The 8,315-nt window shown below is 36.0% G+C and overlaps 1 long non-coding RNA gene across 2 annotated transcripts; it reads right to left on the bottom strand.

Annotated features, from left to right (window-relative positions):
• Positions 1 to 432: 432 nt before the first annotated feature.
• Positions 433 to 2,619, bottom strand: LOC123560040 (uncharacterized). 2 transcript variants are annotated; one of them, XR_008369470.1, is made up of 4 exons: positions 2,183 to 2,619; positions 1,407 to 1,582; positions 895 to 994; positions 433 to 518 (listed from the first exon to the last, which is right to left on the bottom strand). It is a non-coding gene; the product is annotated as an uncharacterized LOC123560040 (long non-coding RNA). The 2 variants fall into 2 exon arrangements; XR_008369469.1 differs by having other exon boundaries at positions 2,195 to 2,619.
• Positions 2,620 to 8,315: the final 5,696 nt, after the last annotated feature.

Here is an 8,315-nt window from a genome sequence, read left to right as displayed (position 1 = left end):
GAAATATTTAAAGAGCGTGAAAAGTTTTTGACTTGATTGTTCAAAGAATATTAAGTTCTAGATAATTTTTTTTACTAAGATCCTTTATGAATACTGGCCCAGATCTAGTTTAACAATATCAATAATTCAAATCACTACTGTATGTTTTTATTTTATGCCTTCTTTTGGTTCATAAATATCATTCAGAGATCGGGCTATATGACTATCTGTATCGAGCAGTGAACTTGTTCACTTTCTACAGTATATAATCATGGCCTATATCACCAATACTGGAAATTAAACAAAAGCTCATGACGTCAACAAGACCGCTTCAAAGTTCTTTGAGTTATGTAGTTTGAGCAAATTGACATAGCTCAATTTTGAAAACTGACATACTTTCACACACACTAAAACCCTTGTGAAAACTTAAATCACACGCAAGTCCACATTATTATTAAAGACATTACAGTATATCTCCAAATCCTCTGGCTGACCGTCAAATCCCCCCTGCCTGCAGCAGACGCACCCGTCACACCTTTCTGTAATAATATTGAATGTTTTATTTTAATATAATTCATTAATATTAAGTACTTGTGTAAAACAATGTCAATGATAGAATGATTCTGGAGCAAAGACACATTATTTGTTTAAATTGTTTCTGAAACTTAAATTTATGTTTTAAGCAAAATTTAAGGATGAAGATTGGTTCTTTAATTTTATATCAGTTCAACCATCCTGAAACCTGCAGTAAAACCTGAATCAAATTATGCTGACCTTTTTAGTGCAACACCAAAAACAAAGAAGTAAAGCTGAAGATTATCAAGAGCTCAAGTTACATTTAATGTTGTAAATTTTCTGACTTATCCAAAAAGCATCAACACTGAACAATAGAAAAGAAATAGAATCTAAGCCTACCTTAAATTTCAATCCACCTTTTTTGAATGGAGCATGTTTTAAAAACAGCATCCTCAGCTTCTTTTTTTTGTTATTGTCTTATGAGTTTTCATAAGAGCATCTGAAAAAAAATCAATACAGTGGTGTAAAAGTTGTAATCAAATTGCCATTATCACAAAAGAGGCATCCACATTAGGCGCCATGCTCACATGTTAATTTAAATCTTATATTATATAATGAAACAAAAAATGAAATTTAAAACTATCTAAAATAGCTATTTAAATGGATTCCCGCTTGATTATGATGTTTTAGATAAAACAACAAATGAGACTGAAAAATGGTTTGAGAACATGAGGCCCAGCTGAGCTTTTTCTTTTCTGAATTGTCCCCAAAAAATACCTGTCAGTGATGATGATTTATGTTATCAATATTCTAAACATGTTGTTTTTTTTAATTACCAAGCTACCTATCCTCTTTCTCTGGACATGTTAAAAACAAATTTACTCCACACTGTAACAGTATACAGAACTTACTCAATATTGACCTGCAGCCAGCATTGGCTTGCAGATAGCCAGGTCTTCCAGTTTCTTTTCTCCTCTCATTCCTTTCAGGGAATACAATGACCAAACCTTATTCGATCTGTAAAAGTCATCATCAGACGACATGTGGTGTCAACATCTTTGCTACCGAATGTGCAATAATATTGGGACTGTAAAAAGGAAACAGAACAACAGTTAAACTATTGTAAATATGTAGGTCCAATCAGTTCTACAGCAATTGTATTGACAAAAGTAGATCGCATTATAAGAACAAGACAGTACTCATTGAATAAACTTATTATGCCATTAATGGTATCAAATGATTCAATTTCAGTCATTAAACCTTTAAAATTTAAATAACTAGAGCTATCACTGAAGGTGATGAATACCTCCATATCGTATGGCACCTAAATTGCTTATTTTCTGAAGACACTGACTTTAAGAAGTATCTCAAGTCAAGGTGAAGGTCAAAGTAACATGTAAATGCACGTGTTCCTTGCGCTCATGATGGTGATGTGCATGTAAAATTTTTTGAAAATTTAGAGAGCAGTTTAGGAGACATAACTGTATGTTAAGAATTTAACTTAAGAATTTACATCATGCAAAGCTTGGTATCTACATGCATTTATACCATCTCTCATGTCTCACTTGACATGAGTATCGTACCAATTAAGGTATTCGCCACCTCTCCGTGTGAACAGGCCTGAAGATTGACAAAGAAACATGAGATAGCTTTCAGATTTGAACTGGTTTTACTATGTATGACATACTTAAATATTTACATCATGCAAGTCTTGGTATCTACATGCATTTGTACCACCTCTCCTAATCTATCCTACTTGGCACGAGGATCGTAACATTTAAGGTATTCGCCACCTCTCCATGTAAACAGGCCTGAGGATTGACAAAGAAACACGAGATTTGAACTGGTTTTTACTACGTATGACAAACTTAGGTATTTACATCCTGCAAGTCTTGGTATCTACATGCATTTGTACCACCTCTCCTGTCCTACTTGGCATGAGGATCGAACCATTTAAGGTATTTGCCACCTCTCCATGTAAACAGGCCTGAGGATTGACTAAGAAACATGAGATAGCTTTCAGATTTGAATTGAATTGGTTTTTTTAACCTATACTGTGTTGGTGTGCTGTAAAACCCAAATAAATTAATTAGTTTTACTATATTGTATGAAGTACTTTGAGTATCTACATGCATTTGTACCACCAATTCTTAGTTCTACTTTGCACAAGGATCATACCATTTAAGGTACATTGTATTCGCCACCTCTCCATGTAAACAGGCCCGAGGATTGATAAAAGAAACATGTAATAGCTTTCAGGCTTGAATAAGTTTACTATGACATACTAAGTAGTGACTAATCTTGGTATCTGCATGCATTTGTACCACCTCACCTGTCCTACTTGGCATGAGGATCGGACCAATTAAGGTATTTCGCCACCTCTCCATGTAAACAGGCCTGAGGATTGACAAAGAAACACGAGATATCTTCCAGATTTGAATTGGTTCTACTATATAGCTTTCAGACTTGAATTAGTTTACTATGACATACTAAGTAGTGACATGCAAATCTTGGTATCTACATGCATTTGTACCACCTCTCCTGTCCTACTTGGCATGAGGATCGGACCAATTAAGGTATTCGCCACCTCTCCATGTAAACAGGCCTGAGGATTGACAAAGAAACACGAGATATCTTCCAGATTTGAATTGGTTTTACTGTAGCTTTCAGACTTGGAATTAGTTTACAATGACATACTAAGTAGTGACATGCAAATCTTGGTATCTACATGCATTTGTACCACCTCTCCTGTCCTACTTGGCATGAGGATTGGACCAATTAAGGTATTCGCCACCTCTCCATGTAAACAGGCCTGAGGATTGACAAAGAAACACGAGATATCTTCCAGATTTGAATTGGTTTTACTGTAGCTTTCAGACTTGGAATAAGTTTACAATGACATACTAAATAGTGACATGCAAATCTTGGTATCTACATGCATTTGTACCACCTCTCCTGTCCTACTTGGCATGAGGATCGGACCAATTAAGGTATTCGCCACCTCTCCATGTAAACAGGCCTGAGGATTGACAAAGAAACACAAGATATCTTCCAGATTTGAATTGGTTCTACTATAGCTTTCAGACTTGAATTAGTTTACTATGACATACTAAAGTAGTGACATGCAAATCTTGTTATCTACATGCATTTGTACCACCTCTCCTGTCCTACTTGGCATGAGGATCGGACCAATTAAGGTATTCACCACCTCTCCATGTAAACAGGCCTGAGGATTGACAAAGAAACACGAGATATCTTCCAGATTTGAATTGGTTTTACTGTAGCTTTCAGACTTGAATTAGTTTACAATGACATACTAAGTAGTGACATGCAAATCTTGGTATCTACATGCATTTGTACCACCTCTCCTGTCCTACTTGGCATGAGGATTGGACCAATTAAGGTATTCGCCACCTCTCCATGTAAACAGGCCTGAGGATTGACAAAGAAACACGAGATATCTTCCAGATTTGAATTGGTTTTACTGTAGCTTTCAGACTTGGAATTAGTTTACAATGACATACTAAATAGTGACATGCAAATCTTGGTATCTACATGCATTTGTACCACCTCTCCTGTCCTACTTTGCATGAGGATCGGACCAATTAAGGTATTCGCCACCTCTCCATGTAAACAGGCCTGAGGATTGACAAAGAAACGCGAGATATCTTCCAGATTTGAATTGGTTCTACTATAGCTTTTAGACTTGAATTAGTTTACTATGACATACTAAGTAGTGACATGCAAATCTTGGTATCTACATGCATTTGTACCACCTCTCCTGTCCTACTTGGCATGAGGATCGGACCAATTAAGGTATTCGCCACCTCTCCATGTAAACAGGCCTGAGGATTGACAAAGAAACACGAGATATCTTCCAGATTTGAATTGGTTTTACTGTAGCTTTCAGGCTTGAATTAGTTTACAATGACATACTAACTAGTGACATGCAAAACTTGGTATCTACATGCATTTGTACCACCTCTCCTGTCCTACTTGGCATGAGGATTGGACCAATTAAGGTATTCGCCACCTCTCCATGTAAACAGGCTTGAGGATTGACAAAGAAACATGAGATATCTTCCAGATTTGAATTGGTTTTACTATGTATGACGTACTTAGGTATTTACATTATAAATGCAAGTCTTGGTATCTACATGCATATGTACCACCTCTCCTGTCCTACTTGGCATGAGGATCGAACCATTTAAGGTATCTGCCTCCTCTCCATGTAAACAGGTCTGAGGATTGACAATGGAACATGAGATAGCTTTCAGACTTTAATTAGTTTACTATGTTTGATGCACCTAGAATTGACATATTAGTTTCGGTATTTACATGCATTTGTATGACCTCTCCTGTCCCACTTGGCATGAGGATCATACCATTTAAGTTAATCGCCACCTCTCCATGTAAAAAGGCCTGAAGATTTACAAAGAAACCTGACTTAGCTTTCACACTAGAATGAGTTTATAATATGACCTTAGTACTGACATGCAAGTCTTCGTATCTACATGCACGATTAAAAGTAAATCTGTAGTATGTATTCACACAAAGTTTTGTTTGCAGACGAGTATCGACATCTATATTTTTTCAGTAAATAACAGGTATCATTATTTATTCATTAGGAAATCTATTACCGGATGGTTAAAAATCCTTGAGGATTTGCTAGCCGTCTGGTAAAGGGATCTCAGATCGGCTGAATCTCAGACTAGGCATTCGGTAACCCAGATGGCTAGATACATCCTTGTGTTAATTTTATTAATTCAATCAGGTTTTCTGAAAATTTATTTTCATAAGTACGCAGCTTATCTGAAGCTCTGATTTAATACTTATATAGTTAAAAATATAAATATAAATTGAAAAGTAGATCCCTTGGAAGCACCGAGAACAAAACAATTTTAACAAACAGTGAAAATTGCAGACTCAGTTTGATTGAGTCTGTTCATGAGCAGTTATGGATAATGTAACACTGCCCATGCCCCCTATCACCGGCTTAAGCAGTAATCAGTCTTCAAATCTAAATGAGTTGATATCAATGATCCCGAAGGACCAGAAAAGAAAATACATCAACACTGAGATAAGTCGGGGCGACTTTTATGGCCGCCACACAGCACTTAACATCCGCTGTTGTGCTGTAAATATAATCTGAAAAGTAGATCCCGTGAAAGCACTGAAAGACTTCGAAACAGAAATTAAATAGTTGCGGACGCACTGGTCGAGAGGGCTAAGACGCTTTCCTACGGAGGCGAAGGCCCCTGGTTCTAATCCTGGCTACTCCCACTGCGGTGTGTCCTTGGGCAAGGCACTTTATCACGACTGCCTCAGTCAACCCAGCTGTAAATGGGTACCAGCAAATTGCAGGGGGTGAGGTATAATTGGTTTTAACTGTTCTTAATATAGGGTCGCAGAAAAGCTCTAGAGAGCTTATGTTAATTGTTTCATCAAGCGATGGTAAATAAAACTTACCTTTACCTTTACCAGTGCTGAATATTATATGGAAAGTTTCTTGTTTAACAGAAGTGGGTGGGGTATGGCATTAATTTGCATAATTTGTTGGGGTTTTTTTACAGAAACTAGACTTTAGGTAGGCTATTTGATCTGCAACAAAATATTGACTTGGCCCAAATCTTGGGATAACTTTGCGCCAAAATGAATTCAAGAATAATCTAGAGTATATAAGCAGGTCTAGGAAAGTGGAGTATTTACAGATTATCTGTAAATTTACAGATAATCTATAAATTTACAGATTTTTCAATCTGTAAATTTACAGATTGTGTGTGTGAAAACTGATGAAATTACATTTATCCTCAAAACCGCAGCTTGGAATTAATTGGTTTATTTATAGCATGTATAAATTAAGGTCATTTGTGGGTTTCAGCCATTTTTGTTGACTTTGAGTTTTTCGCATTTTAAGAAAAATCAAAGTCAACAGAAATGACTGAAAGTTACAACTGACCTTTATTTATACATACCATAAGTAAATCAATTAATTTCAAGCTGCGATTTTGTGTCTAAATATAATTTTAGCAGTTTTCAAACACTTGATCTGTAAATTTACAGATTGAAAAATATGTAAATTTATAGATTATCTGTAAATTTACAGATAATCTGTAAATACTCCACTTTCCTAGACCTGATAAGTATTAATTTATATGTACTTACCTCAGTCTTACGTAAAACACCAGATATATCGATAGTTAATAGAAAGGAGATTTTATTCAGTTGTTCTAATGTGTAAGAGTATCACCGAGAGACACCAAAAATACTACAGTAACGGACTTTGTAAACGGTAGAGGTTGTTTAGGAGAATAATTTCGATGACGTAATGGATGATAATTTGAATTTTTACGACAACGATTGCGACAATCATTTAAATACACTATTTGTCATAATAAGTATGATCAATGATAAACAAATTATCGATGGTTTAAATTATTCTCCATTTGGTTTAAATATTTGATCATTAAATATTCTCCATATACCTACTATTCCCTATATAGGCAAAGAAGGAATAAACATTATCCATTTCGTCAATGAAATTATTCTCCATTTGGTTGTACTGCAGTAGTTATAAATTATTATCCATTTCAGTAATAAGTTTATTCGTTACAGGTACGCATCATATACATTACCGGCCCTTCGTGCAGCCGGTCGTCGGCTAGTCATAGACGTCGGCCACCCAGAAATAAAATATTATCCATTTTGGCAATGAAATTAGATGTATTCTCCGTTTGGTTGTAGTTATAAATTATTATCCATTTCAGTAATACAGGTGCGCATCATATACACTACCGGGGCTTCGGCCAGTCGTCGGCTACCCAGAAATAAAATATTATCCATTTTGGCAATGAAATTAGATGTATTCTCCATCTGGTAGTTGCTATAAATTATTATCCATTTCATTAATACAGGTGCGCATCATATACACTACCGGGGCTTCGGCCGGTCGTCGGCTACCCAGAAATAAAATATTATCCATTCGGCAATCAAATATAGATATATTCTCCATTTGGTAGTAGTTATAAATTATTATCCATTTCAGTAATACAGGTACCGGGGTTTCGCGCAGCCGGTCGTCGGCGATCAAGGAATAAATATTATTCATTTCGGTAATGAAATTATTCTCCATTTGGTTGTAGAACTTTATAAATTATTATCCATTTCAGCAATATATAAGTTTGTTAGTAACAGGTACGCATCATATACATAACCGGGACTTCGATTCCGCGGCCGGTCGTCGGATACCCAGAAATAAATATTATCCATTTCGGCAATGAAATTATTTCGTCGTAGTCATAACTTGTTATCCATTTCAGTAATAAGTTTGTTAGGTATAGGTACGCATCATATACATTACCGGGAGTTCGTGCGGCCGGTCGTCGGCTACCCAGGAATAAAATATGATCCATTTCGGCAATATAATTATTCTCCATTTCGTCGTTGTCATAAATTATTATCCATTTCAGTAATAAGTTTGTTAGGTACAGGTACGCATCATATACATTACCGGGACTTCGTGCGGCCGGACGTCGGCTACCCAGAAATAAAATATGATCCATTTCGGCAATATAATTATTCTCCATTTCGTCGTAGTCATAAATTATTATCCATTTCAGTAATAAGTTTGTTAGATATAGGTACGCATCATATACATTACCCGGGTTTCGCGCGGTCGGTCGTTTGGCTACCCAGGAATAAAATATTATCCATTTCGGCAATGAAATTATTCTCCATTTCGTCGTAGTCATAAATTATTATCCATTTCAGTAATAAGTTTGTTAGGTACAGGTACGCATCATATACATTACCAGGACTTC

The sequence above is a fragment of the Mercenaria mercenaria genome, unplaced genomic scaffold (assembly GCF_021730395.1).
Source record: "Mercenaria mercenaria strain notata unplaced genomic scaffold, MADL_Memer_1 contig_4498, whole genome shotgun sequence".
In the NCBI taxonomy this organism is placed as follows: domain Eukaryota; kingdom Metazoa; phylum Mollusca; class Bivalvia; order Venerida; family Veneridae; genus Mercenaria; species Mercenaria mercenaria.
The sequence above is the reverse complement of the archived record's forward strand: the minus strand, read 5'-3'. Positions and strand labels throughout refer to the sequence as shown.